Genomic DNA, 21,316 nt, shown 5'->3' with positions numbered 1-21,316 from the left:
TTTCATATTATAACACAAATAGAGGGTGCCTTGTTCAGGCCTTTATAGCTTCTTGTCCTTGATTCTGTGCTGTCTCTCACAGCCCAAGAGCAATCTAGCAAGTCTTGTTATCTTAAACTCTAATATATATCCCAAATTCCAGTTCTATTTTCAAAATATATTCCATATCTGACCACTTCTCACCATCTCTACTTCCACTATCACACTGCTAAAGTTCCTTAAATATTCTCCCCGCTTCCATGCTTGCTTGCACAGTCCACTCTCCATATCATAAACAGAATGATATTTCTAAAAACATAGTTCAAAACTGTCATTCCCCTGTTAAAAACTCTATTGGGATTTATCTTCTCAATCTACCTTGACCCTGCCTTTCCAGGTAGAGTATGTCAGCAGGCACAGAAGAGTAAGCATGTTCTGGGCATGATGAAGCGTTTGGAGGAAAGGAGCTTGGTGAGGGTTGGAGAGGGAGGAACTAGCAGATAAGGATGGAGGAGGTGTTAGGAAATACTCAGAGGGAATCATGTGTGGGCCAGAATAGGCTTAGAGAAATTCTCTGGACATTCTCAGAGATGCAAATTCCCTACTGGAGGCAAAGGAGATTTTATTGCTTTGTGTTGATGGCATTTTCAGGTTGGGGTCTAGTGGCCTTGATTTTTAAAAAGCCCAACCAGGAGTCTATTTTACCCTTTCAAAAGAAAGGATTGTAGGCCAGGAACCCTAACATCAGGACAGTGGTTAAGAGGTCCAGCTCTGGAATCAGACAAATTTGAGATTGAATCCAGGTATATGACTTTGGGCAAGTTATTAAAAATTCTTTGAGCCTCAGTTTTAAGGAAATGACCCACAGGGTGAAAAAGAGGATTAAATGGACAAATGCTTATAAAGCATTTTGCCCAGCATCTGGCACATGGGAATAAGAGTGCAACAAATAGTGACTTTCACATTATGATGATGATAATGATGGTTAAGCAATTAATTAACTTTGTAGCTGCCCCATGTTTATTAGCTTTACCTTCCCCCTGTGTAAACTCCCAAAAGAGATCTGAAACAAATCTGTTAAATTTAAAATATCTGAGGAGACTGTCCCGTTTCATAGGGACATTTGACACTGAGAGATACAAAAAAAGGGCACAATACTTGCACCAGAGGCACTACCTGCTCTATGCCCCAGTCCAGAAAATCAAAGCGTGCAAATAGAAGAGTAGCATCATGTTTGCATTTAACTATATGAATGTAATTATACACCCTCAATGAGTGATCAACGTTTAAAGAAATAATTTTGTTGTTGTCATTGCTATTGTTCAACAGTCTCTATGTACAAGGCAAGTATTTCATCTGGTGGTCAACAAAAGAAGCAGATTTGAGTTAAGACTGAAGGAAGAAATCAACTGTGTTGAACATAATGCAAGACACAATGTGTCTGTATATTACTTTGCATGCTTAAAGAATTTTTCAAGGATAATTCTGACAATGTGAAATTTTTGCCCTACTTACTGACTTTCAAACATAACTTCAAGTAACAGACAACTACACTATTTGCAAAATTATACATTGTACATAGGTAAGAAGGAGGTAGCAAACAATTGAAAGCATGGATTTAGTGTCAAAAGGCCTGGGTTCAAAGCGTGGCTCTGCTCCTGGGAATCTGAGCAAGTTATTTGATCACTCGGTCCTTCAGCTGGGAAATGGGGATGATAATCCCTATTCCTGGGCTGTTGGGAGGATGAAATGATGAGAGTTTAATAAAGTTACTAGCACCATGCCAGGCACACAGCAAGCTTTCAACAAGCTACATTTTTGTAGTTTTTGCTATACCAGACTGTAGCAGGGTCTGGAAAATCCTTGGTATTGAAGACTTGGATTCGAGAAAACCAACTGTTTTTAAAAGGCTGTAAATCTGGAATACTATATGTTCTAGTTTGCTAATGCTGCTGGAATGCAAAACACCAGAAATGGATCGACTTTTATAAGGGGGTTTATTGGGTTACAAAGTTACAGTCTTAAGGCCATAAAGTGTCCAGGATAACACATCAGCAATCGGGTACTTTCACTGGAGGATGGCCAATGGCATCCGGAAAACCTCTGTTAACTGGGAAGTCACGTGGCTGGCGTCTGCTCCCAAGTTCTGGTTTCAAAATGACTTTCTCCCAGGACGTTCCTCTCTAGGCTGCAGTTCCTCAAAAATGTCACTCTCAGTTGCTTTTGGGTGTTTTTCCTCTCTTGGCTTCTCTGGGGCAAAGGTCTGCCTTCAGTGGCTGTCTTCAAACTGTCTCTCAGCTGCAGCTACTCTCTCTCAGCTCCTGGGCATTCTTCAAAGTGTCCCTCTTGGCTGTAGCTCCTCTTCAAAATGTTGCTCTCAGCTGCACTGAGTTCCCTCTGCCCGTCAGCTTATTTATATGGCTCCACTGATCAAGGCCCACCCTGAATGAGTGAGGTCACGCCTCTGTGGAAATATCTCATCAGAGTTATCACCTACAGTTGGGTGGGGCTCATTTCCATGCAAATCTAATCAGCACTGATAACGCCTGCCCACACAAGATTACATCAAAGATAATGGTGTTTGGGGGACATAATACATTCAAACTGGCACACTATATAAAACAAATCATGCCTATAATTAAACATCCACCACCAGACTACTGTGCAAAAATAACTTTTATCATTTTATTATTTAACAGAGAAGATTCTGATTAGAACTTCAAAGGTGCCTCAATTTTCTCAGACCCATAAAAGAGCACTGAACTATATCCTTGGAATTCCTGACCCAGTGGGTTTATTTTCAAACCACTGATTAGAACTCCCAAGGACAGGTTTACTGAAGAATGGGATTTCTAAAGAGCAGATCAATCAGCTTCTTCCCACTCATTCATTCATTCATTCAACAAGTTCTTGGTACATATTATGCTCCAGGCATTTTGCAAGGCAGAGGAATTACAAAAGTGAAAAAGACACAGTCTTGATGCTCACCATCATTTGTCATCAGGGAAATGCAAATCAAAACCACAAACTGCTTCATATTCATTAAAATGGCTGTATAAAAAAGACAGACACCCATATGCAAAAGAATGAAGTTGTTGAGATGATTGCAATAATCCAATGTTGGTGAGGATGTGGAAAAATTGGAATCCTTATATAATACTGTAAAACAGTGCCATTGCTTTGGAAAACAATTTTGCAGTTCCTCAAAAAGCAAAACATACTATTACCATATAACTTGACAATTCCACTTCTAGGTATATAACCAAGAGAATTGAAAACATATATCCTCACAAAAAATTGACTATGAATGTTCATAGCAGAATTGTTTACAAAAGTAGAAACAATCCAAATTCTGATCAGATGATGAAAAGATAAATAAAACATGGTATATGCATACAGTGGAATATTATTCACCAATAAAAAGAAATGAAGTACTGATATGTGCTATAAAATGTCTAACCTTTGTTTTTTGTTTTGTTTTGTTTTTTTATTTTTCCCAGTTAGTTTTATTTGTTTTTGATTTACTGCAGGAAGCAGATTTTTTTTCCTTTTAATTTAATATAGTAAGGTAAATCAAGCATATTGACATAAACTCATTTATCCTCTCAAATAACATGGCCAGCCTTTGACAACATTATGCTAAGTGAAATGAATCAAACAAAAGAGCCCATATTGGATGATTCCATTTATAAGAAATGTCCAGAACAGAGAAATCCTTAGAGGCAGAAAATAGATCAGTGTTTGCCAGGAGCTGGAGGGAGAGGGAAAAAGGGAGTGAGCACTAATGGATGTGGGGTTTCTTTTGGGGGTGATGAAACTGTTCTGCAATTAGAAAATGTTGATGGTTGCACAACTCTGCAAACCTATTAAACGACACTGAATTGTACACTTAACAGAAACAGAGAGGCCACTCTAGTTCTGTGTAGAGGACGAACCAATGGGGTCAAGAGAAGAATAGTTAGGAGGCTTTAAAGAGATCCAGGTAAGAGTTGTTGGGGGCCTAAACTAGCAGAGGCCTCAGGGATAGACTTAACAGGACTGACTGTTGGGATATAAAAGCAGTACACCACTGTGGTTAAAGATTTGGACTTAAAAGTAAAGCACACTTTGATTCTGACCTCATCCCTGAAAATACTAGTTGTATGATTTGAGGGTAAGTTCCTTAACCTATCTGGGCCTCAGTTCCCTGATCTTTAAAGTGAGGATTCTAAAAATAGAATCTACCTCATAGGGTTATCATATTTATTGAGTACCAGCCATATGCTAGACACTGTTCTAGGTACTTGAGAATACAGCAGTAAACAAAACAAGTAAAAACCCTACCCTCATATCACAGGAGAAAAATAAATCAGGGAAGGAAGAAAGGTAGGTGAGAGAGTATATGAGATGGGGGAAAGGTTGAAATTTTAAGGATTGTCAGAAAAGTTCCCTATGGATAAGAAGACAGTTGAGAAAAGACTTAAAGTAAATGAGAGATCTGACCAAGAGGATCTCTGGGGTGGTGAGCCATCAAAGCAGGGGAACAGAAGGTGCAAGGCAGGTGTGTGCCTGTAGAGTATGAGAAACATCAATATGGCTGGGCAGAGTGAGAGAAAGGGTGGATGATTAAGAAAGTAAGTCATAGAAGGTATGGTGTCCCATATTGTGTGAGGTCTTAAAGGCCATTTTAAAGACTGCCTTTTACTCTGAATGAAATGGAAAGTTACTGGATGGTTTTGAGCAAAAGAAGAACATGATATGCCTTAGGTTTATGAAGGATTATTTAAGCTATTGTGGGAAGAATAGATCATAGGTAAACAAAGGCAGAAATTAGTAAAACAAACAAGAGACAGTGCAACAATCCAGATATGATAATGGCTTGGGGTAGAGTATTAATATTGGAGGGAGGGGTGGTGAGACGTGGTCCAATTCTATATATTTTGAAGGTAGAGCCAACAAGATTTTCCAAAACATTGACTATGAAGTATGAGAAGAAGAAAAGAATCAAGGATGGTAGCAGGTTTTTGCCTGAGCAACTCAAGTGATGGAGTCGCCTTTTACTAAGATGAGGAAGAAAACCAATTTAGGGAAACCATCAAGAATTTGGTCTTAGACTAAGTTTGAGGTGGCTTTTTAGACATCCAAGTTGAAGTGTCAAGGATGCAGTTGGAATGAGTCTGAAGTTCAGGGGTGGGGGGCTGAGGAGTCTTGAGTTGGAGATATCAGCATATGGGGGCATTTAAAGTCATGAGACTGAGTGAGATCATCTGTGCCCTGTGTTCATCTATGCAAAAAGGTCAACAACTGATCCCTGGGGCATTCCAACATTAGAATCCAGGGAAATGAAGACTGAGAAAGAACAGTGAGATTAGAGAAAAACCAGGAGAGTGTGGTGTCTGTCCTGGAGCCAAATGAAGAAAGTGTTTCAGAAATGATGGATTGAGCCACTGTGTCAAATCTGATCTCAGGGCTAGTTAGATGAAAACCGGGAACTGACCTCCAGATTTAGCAACATGGCTGTCTTTGGCAATCTTGGTAAGAACAGTTTCAGTGGAGGGAGCAGCGAAGACTGTTTAAAGTGGGCTCAAGAGAGAATGAAAGGAGAGGACCTGGAATCATGGAATACAGACAATTCTTTAGAGATGCTTAGCTGAAATGGAAAGGCCAGAAACAATGTGGTAGCTAGAGGGAGAGTCAGGGGAGGCTTCTTTTTTTAAGATGAGAGTATCATAGCATTTTTTCCAGTTGATGCTACAATCCTATAGAAAAGGTTGATGATGCAGATGAGAGAGAGAAATTGCTAGAGTACAGGTGAAAGGATTGGTTCTCAGAGTGCAGAAGAGAAGGCTGAGGAAATGGGCATGGATGAGGGTAGGTGGGTTACTGTTGAGATGGAGGAAGATGAAGAGGGTATCAAAAATTTGAAGAGAGAAAAAGTATGAAATAATTTACAGGAAGTGGATGGACTTAAAAAGTTATTGTGATTCCCAGGTAGCACTAAAGGCCCACTCGAAGTTAGTGGTGATGAATTTTAAGAGTCCTGTTGACATAGTTGTGGGTTTTTCTTCATCCATTTTCCCAAAGGTGGATAGTAGGTGGGCAGTTGGATTTTCCAAGTCAGGGGTTTGGAGAGGCAAAATGACAAAGCAGGAGGAGCGAAGAGAGAAGAGGAAATATCAAGAGCATAACAATAACATTGGATCTTGGAATTTAAGTGGGTAAGAAGGGAAGTGAGGACATGAAATGGGCAAGGAATAATGAAGTGGTGTTAGGTCACTGAACTGTAGGGCCCTGGAGGATCAGAGAATTGTTGGAGTTAGGGAGTTGGACAGAATGAGGTGAAAAGACAGGAGTGGTAAAAAGATAAGCAAGATTATTGGTAGATTATTAATAAATGGAAGCAATTCCTGAAATAATAGTAGTAGTAAGACCCGGTTCATGTACTAAAGTGCTCATTCTATAGGGGGGAACACAAGGCAGAATGAAATGAATGCTAAAGAGAGGTACATGAAATGGCTATATGGGAGGTAAAAAGAATCTGCAAGTAGAGGTAAGGATCAGATTAGGGAAAGCCTCCGGGAAAGATAGCATTTGAGTTGAGCCTCAGGAGGGAAAAAGTGCAGATTGTAGCCTCGACGAATATCTGCAGTTACATCAGTTCAGAGTATTCAGAAAACAGTGGTTGAGTACAGGATGGGAGCTGGAGCAGAAGATGAAACCAGAGAAGTCAACTAGGACCAGGTCTGGGAATCTTTAAATGCCAAGCTAATAATGCCTGGGCAATATTCCATAGGTAAAATGAGGCTAGGGGCCCTTCTAAATAATTGAACCTAGGTATTAGGGTGTTCTGAAGTAACACTGGTTTCTGGGTCTAAAATTACTTCAGTCTCCATTATGTGCTCAGATCATATTTAGGATTTTTGTGCTTCACTATGGTTTTTCCAGGTATTTTCTGATTGCCCCCTTAAAATCACCTCCCCTCTACTATGCTATGTTTTTTTCTTTCCAAACAATGCCACATGCCCACCCACTTTCTTTCCAATGGCCTTCAATTCCATCTCCCAAAGATAATAGGCAAGCCTGACACGTGTGCTCTTAAGAGTCTGAAGCTCTGGCTGGGAAGAGGGTGGGGATAGGTCAAATAAGATCAGAACCCTACTGGCCAGAGCATTAGGACTGGTGTAAGTGTTGGAGGTGACTAGTCATATCATCCCAGGGTAAAAGAAAACACAGGGGGTGCAAGCCTCATAATTAAGGTATCGCAATATTTTCTGGAGCTCAGTATTAATATCAGCAGTGAGGGGGCCGACCTCTTGGAAAGTTATATTTACGATGTCATTTGAAAATATCAGAACCTCTGTCTTTGCAGACTAGCAGGATGAATATTGAGATCACACCTTCTCTACCACATACAGCCTCTTCTCTCTTCTGGAACCAGGGTCCTGTCTATAAAATGAGAGGGCTGGATTCATTCTTCTCTACGGTCTCTTCCAGCTCTAATTTTTCTGTTACAAGTTATTCTTGAAGTCATTAACATGTGCCTGGTGTTTTTCTCAGCCCCTTTACTCCCCTCCCCACACTTGTGTTATAAATTATGCTTGGCTTTTCTTGTTTAAAGCATTTGAAAAAAAGTGATGTGTTGCAGTTTTATTTCACCTAACACTTGAGAGAGAAAATCATGTAAAAGGCTTTGCTTTGTTCCAGCAGCTGAAACGATAAAACCACAGAATGATATGAAGCATCATTTTGCACTGCCCTCAAGTGGTGGCCTGGATGTCCTTTCCTGGTTGCAATTTAAGGAATAAAAAGTGTTTTCAGAAGAGCTCATCAGTCTTCAGAGGTAGGAGACCCACTGAAGGCCTGAGGCTGAAAGGGCCCTTAAAGGGCATCTAATCTAATTCCCTCTTCTGAAAAAAAATGAGGCTGGGGTCCAAAGGAAAAACTTGTCCCTGGCCTCTGTGCCAGGTTAGGGCTTCCTCCTCTGCCATAGGCTTCCACGGGTCACTGCACATCTGCCGTGAACATCAGCTTCCATTTGTGCATTCTAACCATGTTCCAAGCACTGCATTAAATGTATTATATATAAATATTCTCATTTAAACCTCATAACAACCCTTGAGACAGGTCCACGCCTTTAAACCTGCCTGCATCTGAACCCATTCTCTCTGCCTTCTTTGCTGTCGCAATGCAAGAGTGTCCGAGTCCTTTCAAAGTCCTGTTCCTCTGACTGAGCGTGTTTCACACAGTCCCTCTCACCTTCTCCAGGCTTTGATCCTTTGGTCTTCTCTCTCCTGCCTCATCAGCAACCCTTCCCCACCCCCTTGCCCACCCTTCCATGGTTCTCACCATCAGAGTACAAACCTGTTCTAGTTTCTCCTATCTTTGAAAAGCTACTTTTGATCTTGAATCTCTCTGTAGCCCCATTTCTCTGCTTCCCTTCACAGCCAAATTTCTCAAAAGAGTTACCTACATACTGTTTCTACTTCTTCACTTCCAATTTATTTAATAATTTCAAACTTTTGGAAGAAAATACTTCCATATAACTTTCTCCCAGATACACCAGAAGTTAATATTTTGCCATATTTGCTTTATCTCTGTGTATGTATGGTCTCTGTGTATATGAATGAATATATATATTTCTTTCTGAACCATTTTAGTTGCAGATATCATGCCCCTTTACCCCTAAATTCTTTAGTGTGTATTTTCTAAAAACAAGGACATTCCTTTATATATCCACATACCCACCCAATATGAGATCAAATATAGGAAAGTTAACATTGCTATAGTCCTATTATCTTATATACTGTCCATATTCAAAGTTCACCAGTTGGCCCGCTATTCTCCTATATACCAATTTTCCTGATTATATTTCCTAATTTCCTATATAGCAATTGACACGGACCAAGTGGCGGATCCAGTATTATGCATTACTTTTAACTATCATGATTCTTGAATTCCTTTAATCTGAAATAGTTCCCCAGTCTTCCACTGTTATTCATGATATTCACATTTTTGAAGACTACAGCAAATGTGTTTTGTAGAATTCCCCTCAATTTTGCATTTGTCTGATGTTTTCTCATGATAAGGTTTATATTATTCTTATTTTTGGAGGGGTAAACAGGAATACTGTGTATATGATGTTGTGTCCTTCTCAGTGCATCATCATATGAGGAGAAACATAATGTTACTTTGTTTCATTATTGGTGGTGTTCACTTTGCTCAATTGGTTAAGGTGGTTATCTGCCAGTTTCATCACTGTAAAGTTAGCATTTTTTCATATGTAATACTGAAATTATCCTTTTCCTTTTCAAACTTTGGCTCAGTGGTTTCAACATACGTTAATTATTCTTGCCTGAATCAATTATTACTGTGATGGTTGTAAAATGATGATTTTCTAACCCTATTATTTCTTCCACATTTTTTAGCTGGCATTTTACTGTAAGCAGCATTTATATTTATTTATTTAATTACTTAACATCAGTATAGACTCGTGGATTCTTATTTTATTTAATGGGTTATAATACATTACTGTCATTATTCATTTTAATGTTCAACTTTTCCCAAATTTGGTCAATGAAAACCCCTTCAAGCTGGATCCTATATCCTTCTGATATCCCCATCTTTTTTTCTAATCACTTCCTTGTTTTCTGGTATATGTTCCAGGACCATTGTATACTTTCTCTGCCCACCCATGGAATCAGACATCTCTCCAAAGCATTCCAATTCCTTTAATGGGGAAGACTATTTGGAAACCAAGGTATTAGCACCAGGTATGCTCATTGCTAGTGGGGTATAATTGCTTCTAGAACTTTTTAGTGAACAGAAGTGAGGGAAAAATTGACAACTCTATATAGTTCTATTATTTTTAATTGTGAGTTTGTAACTGGTACTTCTAATTCTAATTCAGTGCCACGGGGTTCTGTCTCCCATTCCTCTTTGGATCTACCTTCTCCCACAATGAGAACTCTGGCTCCCCAAAATATCAGTGTATTCGTTTGCTCAATGTTATGAGAAACAAAAATAGCTTCAGAATTGCTACATCTATTCCATTACCAAAATCAACCTACTAAACAGGGTTCAAGATTTGATTGCAGTTGTTTTGTTGTGGTTGTTGTTTTCGACTATGGGTATAAAGCTGGAGTACTGTGTTCAAGTTACTTGGCTTGGGTGAACCTTGAAGACATCATGTTGAGCGAACTAAGCCAGACAGAAAAGGACAAATATTGTATGATTTCTTTTATGTGAAATACTTAGAATAAACAAATTCGTAGAAACAGAAAGCGTAATAGTAGTTACCAGGGGTGGGGGAATGGAGAGTGGAGAATGGAGACTTATTGCTAAATGAGTATGAGTTTTAGTTTGGGATGATAAAAATAGTCTGGCAATAGGGATGAACATTACACAGGATTGTCAATATATTTAATGTCAAAGAATTGTCCACTTAAAATGGTTAAAATGATTTTTTAATGTTATGTATATTTTACCACAGCTAAAAATAAATTATTTTTTGTAAAAGTTCCTTGGATTAGATTTTTTTTTTCTTCTGGATGATTAAATTACTTATTTAAATATAATTAGGCCTATGCATTTCTGTTTATATTCAATTTTAATATCCCTTTCCATTCTTGTTGATTTTTTTTTGTATTTTATTTTTTTTATTTATTTTTTTTCAGCTTTTTTTTAATCTTCATTTTATTGAGATATATTCACATACCATGCAGTCATACAAAACAAATCGTACATTTGATTGTTCACAGTACCATTACGTAGTTGTACATTCATCACCTAAATCAATCCCTGACACCTTCATTAGCACACACACAAAAATAACAAGAATAATAATTAAAGTAAAAAAGAGCAATTGAAGTAAAAAAGAACACTGGGTACCTTTGTCTGTTTGTTTGTTTGTTTCCTTCCCCTATTTTTCTACTCATCCATCCATAAACTAGACAAAGGGGAGTGTGGTCCTTATGGTTTTCTCAATCCCATTGTCACCCCTCATAAGCTACATTTTTATACAATTGTCTTCGAGATTCGTGGGTTCTGGGTTGTAGTTTGATAGTTTCAGGTATCTACCACCAGCTACCCCAATTCTTTAGAATCTAAAAAGGGTTGTCTAAATTGTTGATTTAACTTTTTTTTTGAATGTGTAAAAGTTAACATTTTCCCCAAAGTCAAAATTATAAAAAAGTATATAGAACACTTCAAAAATTTGCATGTCATCTTTTTGTAGAAGCCATATCAATTTTCTCTGTATTGTTCCAGTTGTAGTACATGTGCTGTCAAAGCAAGCACATCTCCAATTCATTCTTCAATCTATTCGATTCTTGCTTAGGCACCCCACTTGTCAAGGTCATCAGTGACAAACATTTTTCTATCCTTATCTTATTTGATCTCTCTGCAACTTTGGACTCAGCTGTCCTCTCCAACTTTCTTGAAACACTCTCCTCTTTTGATTTTTGTGACACCACACTCTTTTGGTTTTACTTTCTTCTCACAGGCCTCTCCCCATTCTCCTTATTGTCAACTACTCTAAAATTTGGTGCTCCTCAGGACTCTGCTCCCTGTGTTCTCCCTGTATGCTCTTTTCCTAGATGAGCCCAACTATATCTACGTTTTCAAATTCTGATTATGCAAATGAATTCCAAATTCATATCTTCTTACCAGATCTATTTTCTTGTCTCCAAACAGATAACAAACTGCCTAATTGACATCCACTTAGATGTCACACAGACATCTCAAGTTTCACATGTCTAGAATAAAACTTATTTCCCTGCCAATCCTGCTTCCCCCAGGCTCCTCCCTCTCAGTAAATGTCATTTCCATATACCTGGTTGCTCCAGCTAAAAACCTAGAAGTCATTCTTTTTTTCCTTTAACAACAACAACAACAAAAAAAAACCCAACTCAATATGTACTTATGTTCTAATAGCTTAGCAGCTATTTGAAAACCATACACTTGCATTAAAAGAAGAATATTTTAATATATATTTTTTTAAAGAACTGTAAGAGGATGTGTGCACCTATTGGGTACTGCAAAATTTCTCAAACCTTAGATCCAGAGTGATCTTGCCACCATCATTTCTCATTCTACACTGATTTGTTTTTTTTTTAATGCAATTTTATTGAGATATCCTATCCATCCAAAGTATACAATCAGTGGCTCACAGCATCATCATATAGTTGTACATTCATCGCCACAATCAATTTTAGAATATTTCATTACTCCAAAAATAATAAAAATAAAAATAAAAATGAGAAAGAACACCCAAAACATCCCATACCCCTTGTACCCCTATTATTTATATATTCTTTGTGGTTATTTATTTATTACTCATCTACCCACACACTGGATAAAGGGAGTGTCAGTCACCAGGTTTTCACAATCATATGGTCACACAGTAAAAGCTATGTAGTTACACAACCATCACCAAGAATCAAGGCTACTGCATTACAGTTCAACAGTTTCAGATATTTCCTTCTAGTTATTCTAATACACTAGAAAATTAAAGGAATATCTATAAAATGCATAAGAATAACCTCCAGAATGAACTCTCAACTCTATTTGAAATCTCTTAGCCACTGAAACTTTATTTTGTTTCATTTATTTTCCCCCTTTTGGTCAAGAAGGCACTCACCATTCCATGATGCTCATTCCTGGGAGTCATGTCCCAGGTTGCCAGGGAGGCTTACACCCCCGGGAGTCATGTCCCATGTAGGAGGGAGGCTAATGAGTTTATTTGTAGAGTTGGCTCAGGCCACATCTGAGCAACTAAAGTCTCTGGGGGTGACTCTTAGGCATAGTTATAAGTAGGCTCAGCTTTGCCATTGGAGAGATAAGTTTAGTAAGGGCAAAGCTCTAGATTGAGGGCTTTGCTTATTAAATTGGGAGCTCTTATTGCTTAAGAGAATAGCAGGAATTCCCCAGAAGGGGAAGTTTAATACTTCCACATTTTCCCACAGTCCCTCAAGGGGACTTTGCAAATACTTTTTAAATTTCTGCCCAAAATATTCTGGGATGTATTGGAGTATACCATTAGCCTATACAGAATAACAAGAACTCATTTCCTATTCTAGGTTCCATGTAATTACATCATTTAAATAAACTGATCAGACAGATTAAATTAGATAGTGTACTACAGAAAATATAAATTTTGTACCAAATAAACCTCTCTTAATTTGGTCTCACACAGTAGTTGGAGTTTTAAACTACAGTCAATATCATCCTTTACCCTGTATTCTAATTTATCTTAGTCCTAACCAAATCCATTTCATTCATGTCTCTAATTTTAGTCTGATTTCTTTTTCAACTTCTTTAATAGTTGCTGTGTGGAGTAATGCTGTCCTTCAGAGCTGCAGAACTCCAACTCCAAGTCTCAGGAGTCACACAGACACCCAAATTTCTAGGGAGCTACCAGGTTACACACAAAGAACTCAGCATCTTAGAACCTAGAAATAACAGCTAAAATTCAGGAATAGGTGTGACTGCTGCAAGAACCCACAATCCAGGAACCCCTACAATAAGCCTCACTGAACATTCTACACTCCTCAAACATCAATTGCCCAATCTCTGTCCCCATTCCATCCCCAGATAACCCATGCTCTCAAATTCAACCCTCAGTGTCTGCTCACCATAGTTAGTTTATATTAGTGAGGCCTTACAATATTTGTCCCTTTGTTTTTTGGCTTATTTCACTCAACATAATGTCCTTAAGATTTATTCACCTAGTTGCATGCCTCATGACTTCAGTCCTTCTTGCAGCTGCTCAATATTCTGTTGGAGGTATATACCACAGTTTGCCCCTCTGTTTATTCATCAATGTACCCTTATGCCACCACCATCCATTGCAAATCATGAATAATGCTGCCATAAACACCAGTGTGCAATTGTCTATTTGTATCCCTGCTTTCAGTTCTTCCAAGTGTACACCACATAACGGGGTTGCAGGATCCTATGGCAGCCCTACACCCAGCCTCCTGTGGAACCATCACACTGCCCTCCAGAGGGGCTGCACCATTCTACTTCCCTACCAACAGTGAATAGGTAGATCTCTCTCTCCACATCTTCTCCAGCACTTGTATCTTTCTGTTTATTTTTTAAACAGTTTTATTCACACACCATCCATTCCCTCCTAACTAAACAATCAATGGTTCCTGGTATAATCACATAGTTATGCATTCACCACCACAATCTATATGAAGACATTTCCATTTCTTCCATAAAGAAAGAAGAGGAAAGAAAAAAATGAAGAATAAAAAATAAATAAAATAAAAAGGAACAGCAACAACACCACCAAGAATCCCATACCCCTCCCCTATGTCCCACTCTTATTGATATTTAGCTTTGTTATATTGCCTTTGTTACAATTAATGGAAGAATATTACAATTACCATTAACTATATACCCTAGTTTGCATTGATTGTATTTTTTCCATATACCATCCCATTTTCAACACCTTGCAATGGTGACATTCATTCGTTCACCCTCATGTAAAAACTTTCTTATGTTTATATATTTAATCACCATTATTGTCCACTCTAGGTTTTGCTAAGTTATACAGTCTTAGTTTTTATCTTCTATCTGTGCTTTTGGTGTCATACATGCCCCTAGCCTTCCTCTTTCTAGTATACCAATACTCAACTTTGTTCATTATATTTGCAGTATTGTGCTGCCATGAGATAATATTGTGCTATCTAATTCTGGATCTTCACAATCAATCCTATTGAACAGTCTGTACTCCTTCAGCATCAAATGCCCAATCTCCACCCTCTTTCTGTCACCCTGACAATCTGTATTCTTAACCTTTTAAAGGCATGACCTTTATTCCTATCATTTTGTCTTTTGGATTTTATAGTCATATCTCTATTTTTTTTTTTCTCTCTTTTTTACCCTTACTGATAATCTCCATTTCTACACTCTTCTCCAAACCTCTCTTTCCTGTCTTTTCCTATCTGTCTGTTGCATTCGCAAACTCTCTCAGTGTCTGTTTGAAAATATTTTAAACTCTCCCTCATTTTTGAAGGACAGTTTTGCTGGATATAGAATTCTTGGTTGGCTGTTTTTCTCTTTCAGTATCTTAAATACATCATACCACCGCGTTCTTGCCTCCATGGTTTCTGTTGAGAAAGCCACACATAGTCTTATCAAGCTTCCCTTGTATGTGATGGATTGCTTTTCTCTTATTGCCTTGAGAATTCTCTCTTTGTCTTTGACATTTGACAGTCCAATAACTGTCTTAGTGTAGGTCGATTCAGATCTGTATTAGTTACAGTTCTCTAGGGAAACAGAACCAACAAGAGATATCTGTAAAGATAAGATTTTACAAAAGTGTCTCATGCAACTGTGGGGATGCATGAGTCCAAATTCCATAGGGCAGTATGCACAAGTCCAAACTCCATAGGGCAGGCAGTAAACTGGCAATGCTGATGAAGGTGTTTGATGAACTCCTCAGGAGATGCTGGCTAGCCAAAAAAAAAAAAAAAAAAAGTGAAAGTCCTCTCTCTTTCTCCCTTAAAAATATTCAACTGATTGGATTAAATCCAGCTGATTGAGTTCTCTCATTGCTGAATGCATGCCCTTTGTTGATGTAATCAGTCACAGGTGCAGTCAATTGATTGATTGATTTAATAATCCAGTCTTCTGGTTATTAACCAGCCATAAATTTCCTGCAGTAATGTTAGACCAGTGCTGCTTGATCAGACATCTGGACACCATCACCTGGCCAAGTTGGTGCATGAACCTAACCATCACAGGGTCTATTCTGTTTGGGGTGCTGTGGCTTCTTGGAGCTGTAATTTTATGTCTTTCATAAGAGTTAGGAAATTTTCAGTGATATTTCCTCCATTTTTCTTTCTCCTCATTTTTCCTCTCTTCTTCTGGAACACCCATAGATGTATATTCATGCACTTCATGTTGTCATTCAGTTCCCTGAGACCCTGCTCATATTTTCCCTTTCTTTTCCCTATCTGTTCTTTTGTGTGTAGGATTTCAGTTGTGCTGTATTCTAGTTCACTAATCCTTTCTTCTGCCTCTTCAAATCTGCTGTTACAAGTTTCCATTGCTTTTTTTAAAATTTATTTATCAAAAAATTAAGAAACAAACAATAAAAAAACATTTCAAACAAAACCAAAACAAAGGAATAAGAAAAACAAATAACCTAAAATAACTACATTGCTTCCAACATGTTCCATTGTGTTTTTCATCTCTTCTATTGTGCCTTTCATTCCCATAAGTTCTGCCATTTTTTTTTTCAAGCTTTCAAGTTCTTCTGTATGGACACCCCATGTCTTCTTTATAGACTTCATCTCATTGGCCATGTTTTCCACTCAACCAGTTGAATTGATTAGAAGCCTTGTTGAACATCTTTAATTAGTTGTCTCAACTCCTGTATCTCAATTGAGGTGTTAGTTTTTTCCTTTGACTGGGCCATATCTTTGTGCTTCCTAGTATGGGTCATGTTCATTTGCTAGTGTCTAGGCATCTGATTCCCTTGATTAGTTTTCTTGTGGTTGTTTTCTTTTACCTAGGATTTTCTTGTTGGTGTTGTCTTTGTTCTCTATCTGTTCTTTGACATTCAGTTCAACTTATTCCAGACATCTAGCATAGCTTTTGTTTAACGGATTAAAATTTCTCAGCCCTTGTTTTCTGGTTCTTGCCCTGCCTTTATGGAAGTTTTTTTGTTTTTTGTTTTTTGTTTTTTTTTGAGGAGGGTCTCCCAGATAGGATCTATCCCACCCAAGTCAGATTTCCCAAACAGACAGGCTCGGACTTCATGAAGAGGGTATAATCAGTATCAAGTTTCCCTGGGGAGAAGACCCTATAGGGTGCCAGTCTTTCCTGTGAAACCTTTTGATTCTGTGCTTTTCCTATCCTTGCCAGCAGGTGGCACTTGTCAGCCTCCAGCTCCCCTCCATTGTAAAGTGATATGGTGCCTTTAATTCTCTGCAGACCCTGCTTCTGCCAGGGGTGTGGTTGAGTCAGAGGCTGAGGTAGAGGGCTTGCTTAAACTGTTTCTATTTTCCAGCCCCTGGGGTCTGAATTCTCTAAGATGAGCCACCACTTGGGCTGGGCCCTGTCCCACCCCCTTTCTTGGAGAAACAAGCCCTTCAGGGAATTATCTCCTTCACCTGACTAGTTACTTTGTCTCTCAGACATACATTAGCTCCACCCTTGCCTGGGGCAGTGGTGACAACTGAAAAAGCCTGCTGCTTTCTTTATGCTAAAAAGTAAAAAAAAAAAAATCCTTTTCAGACTGAGTCTCCAGCCCCCCAGTTTCAACCAGTTAAGAGCGGGAGTTGGTACCTGGTTCTATATGCCCCTTTTCTTGGGGCACAGCCATTTTCCAGTAATCTGAGCTATCCAACTCCAAAAACTTCTATTCTCTCTTTTTTTTTTTTCCCATCAGCTCTGCCTCCTGTCTGTGGAGGCACTACCTCTGGGTTCCTTTCACACTTGCTGGGGAGTTTTGTTCTGTATCAGGAGTTTCGTATTCAGCAGTTCTGAATCTGTTAATTAAATCAACAATTAAGCTGCTTGAGCTCTTCTTCCCTTACTCCTAGTAGAGACGGCTTCTTTTCCCCAAGGGAAGTGACTCCCAAAACAGCCTGCAGTGCCAGTGGGGGAGGGCACTAGCTTCCAAGCTTGGGAGACTTACTTACATTTCTGAACTGTGACTTAGGCCCTTCCACCCATTCCAGACTGTGTACAATGTGTGTCCGTTCACAAAAGTCCCCCAAACAGTTGTTCCAGACAGTTCTTGGCTATTTAGTAGCTACCCTGGAGGACGAACTAAATTCCACACCTCCCTATGCCCCCATTTTGCCCCACCTTTCCCTAGAAGTTATTCTTAATTCCTGTTTTCCTCACCCACAATGTCCAAGCTGTCTGAAAAATATGAAAATTTTGCTTCCAAATATATGTCAAATTAGTCCACTTGTCTCTGTCTCCACACCACCACTTCACTCACATCTATCATCATCTCTCACCCAGACTATTTAACAGCCTCATAAATGGCCTCCATTCACTCATTCTTCATCTTCTCTGCTTCCTTTCATCCATTCTTTACCTTCTCTGCTTCATCCACTTTCATTCTGCATACAGTAACCACAGTGATTTAAAAAACTAAATAATATATACTTACGTTTATTGGGTGTTTGTTGAACTGCCAGAAACTCCTTTAAACACTTATGTGTATCTAATCTTCACAATAACTCCATGAGATAAAATCTAATTCTATCCCAATTTTATTAGTTAAAGGAAACAGGGGCACAGAGAGATTAAGCAATTTAATCATACTGCTGGTAAATTGGTAGAACTTAGATTTGGACCCAGAATGACTCTCAGGATGCAAGCTTATCTATCCATGATACTGGATTGTGTCACTACCCAACTAAACATTTTGATGGCTTCTCATTACATTGAGACTAAAATCTCAACTTATCAAGCCCTGCAGTGTTCTGTGTGGTGTACCTTCTGCCTATCCCCCTGTTGTGAGTGAATTGTATTTCCCCCAAGGATATGTTCAAGTCTAATCCCTGGTACTATTTGGAATAGGGTCTTTGCAGATGTAATCAAGTTAACATGAGTTCCTGCTGGATTAGATTGGGCCCTAAATCCAATGATTGGTGTCCTTGTAAGAAGGCCATGTGAAGTCACAAGGACATAGAGACACACAGAAGGAGAATGCCACATGATGACAGAGATAGAGATTGGAGTGATACAGCTGCAAGCCAAGGAATGACAAGGATTACCAGCATACTTCAGAAGCTGGAAGTGGAAAGGAATGAATCTCCCCTCTTGGACTTTAGCCTCCAAGAACCATGAGAGAATAAATTTCTCTTGTTTGTAAGGCACCAGTTTATGGTGCCCTAGGAAATTAATACACCCTCCCCAACTATCTCATGAGGTTTCCCTTCAATTTGCTCCAGCCACGTGCCTGCCTCCCCACTCCACCCTCTCCATCCCCACTCCTTGAACCTGATAAGGTGTTTCCTGAGAGCCAAAGGTAGTTATGCATCCTCCACATCAAATACTCTTGATCTTCACATGGCTGGTGCCTTCTCATTCTTCAGGTCTCATTTTAATTGTTATCTATTAAGAGAGACCTTCCCTTATTATGCTATTTCTTAAGTACATCCCTTCTTATGTTCTATCTCAGCCTCATATTTGTTTTCTCCTAGCCCTTGAACCAGTTTGTAATTATTTATTTGTTTGTTTACTTGTTTTGTCTCTCTTCTCACTAAAATTAAAATGCTATAAAGACAGAGTCTGTGTCTTAGCCACCTTTGTATATTCACAGTTCATAGGAGGAACTCCAGAATTAACTGTTGAATGAGCATATATCTTTTTCTACTTCATAACTCCCATTTACTTATAATTTCTGTTTCCTCATAAGTTTGGTCTGTCACAGCCCAGACTCTGTCTCCTCCTGTACATATCCCTACTCAATCTCATGGCCTCTCTTTACATCCTTTTAGACGTATTTCTTGCTGTTAACCATCTCTGTCACCTGATGTTTCCCAACATGATTTGTCCAACTCATTTTGGGGAGGCAAGGCCACATCGCTACATCATTGGCAAGCCCATGGGTTGCTTGCCTTTGGGTCAGAGTCTGACTTCTGTTCCAAACAGCTGTGTTGGGGCAGGGTGTGGGTGGAGGTGATCTGCACAGTGCTGCCTTTCAGCAGGGCTGAGGATTTAGCAGGCACGGTGATTGGTATTTGAGCACAGCAAACAGTTCATCAGGTCTCACATTAGGGCTGGGTTCCCCCACTTGGAGACAATTGCTCTTTAGGAGAAAGGCCTCAGATTACCATTGAGTACTGTTTATTCCTCCTCTGGGGAGAATAGTAAATACAAATTGAGACCTCTCCCATTTACACAGCATTTCTAAACCTGTAAAAAGAACACTGACATCCATCCCCACATTTGTATCTCCAGCAACCCAGTGAGATAAGGAATATCTCACTCAATTTTACAAAAATGGAAGCTGAGGCTCAGGGAGGTAACGTGGTCCCAGACACTCCAAATAAGAGCCAGTACTTGATCCAAGGTATCTAAACTCCCATTCCTGGGCTCCTTTCACTGTATCTTGCTGCCTCATTTCCTTTCTGGACTTGTCATTTTGAGTCACAGCCCCAGGGATTTGTAAGGCCAACCATGTGCATGTCCAGTGGAAAGTTCTAAAGGAGTTTGATTATGGTTGATGTTTCCCACAAGGGCTGCATAGTACGTGGGCTCCATGGACTCTGGGCTCCCAGTACACTTATCAAGTACCTAAGTATTTATTGAGCACCTACCATGTGCCAGGCACTCTTCTTTACTATTCAACCTCATAACAGTCATGCAAGATTAATTTTAATCCCCACTTTACAAATGAGGAAACTGAGATTTAAGAAATTAGGTCACTGGACCAAAGTCCAAGATGTAGTAAATGGCAGTGCCGAGTTACTAATTTAGGTCTGTCTGACTCCTAAGCACACCCTTCTCATATTACACTAGACTGTCTCCTTTTTCCTTACCAGTTTCGTCATCTTGGTCAACTTACTTGATTAACATAAGCTTCCATTTTCTTATTAGTAAAATGGAGATATCAGTGCCTAAAGCATGAGGTTATTATAGGCTTACTAGCAATCATAGGGTAGAACAATGTATTCCAGTAAACATAGCAGGTACCCACTATCTTTCAGTTTAGTCTTAATCTAAATCCTTTATATGTGAAAGAAGCCAAATTATCAGTACTAGTTGCCTATAAGGAACAGGATCTCTCTTCTGAGACTCTATCCTGCTGGCAAGTATTCCTGGTCCAAATTCTGTGATATAGGGCCTTAAGGGGGACAGCAGACAGTCTCCAAGGAGACAGAGCAATGCAATGTGCTTCACAGATGAGAAAGAACCTGCACTCAACATAGCCACAATGTAGCAAAATGGAAACTGGAAAGTGCTGGATAAAAAGATTTGACTTTGTGTCTGACATGCTTAGGATTTTCTCCAAGACAAGGACATTTTACATTTAATCTTATTTACTGCTACCACAACCCTAATACTAGTCTTACCATGACCTCTATTTTACAGGAGAATCAGAGACTCAGAGAGTTTAAGAGACCTAGCTAGGGTCAAACATCTAATTCAAGGTAGAGAAGGATTTGGAGTCCAGTTTGGCACCATTGCACCAAGCTTTTAGCTGTGTAGTAGGGCTATGCTAGTAACCTTACCAGCTAAGCTACTAAGTTACTCTACCTTGAGATTCTTTGGATGGAAAACGTCTCCTGGGTCAAATGTGATCGTGATATATTTTCCATTCATTATTCTCAAGGAAGGAAAATCAATTCTACAGACATCAGCATAATTTAGGGAGAAT

General features: G+C 39.0%; 1 non-coding gene across 1 annotated transcript; it reads right to left on the bottom strand.

Moving 5' to 3' along the window:
- Positions 1 to 11,146: 11,146 nt before the first annotated feature.
- On the bottom strand, positions 11,147 to 11,253 carry LOC119528307. Its single transcript, XR_005215619.1, has one exon. It is a non-coding gene; the product is annotated as a U6 spliceosomal RNA (small nuclear RNA).
- Positions 11,254 to 21,316: the final 10,063 nt, after the last annotated feature.

The sequence above is a fragment of the Choloepus didactylus genome, chromosome 2 (assembly GCF_015220235.1).
Source record: "Choloepus didactylus isolate mChoDid1 chromosome 2, mChoDid1.pri, whole genome shotgun sequence".
Lineage (NCBI taxonomy): Eukaryota > Metazoa > Chordata > Mammalia > Pilosa > Megalonychidae > Choloepus > Choloepus didactylus.
This window is presented reverse-complemented; position numbering and strand designations above follow the sequence as displayed.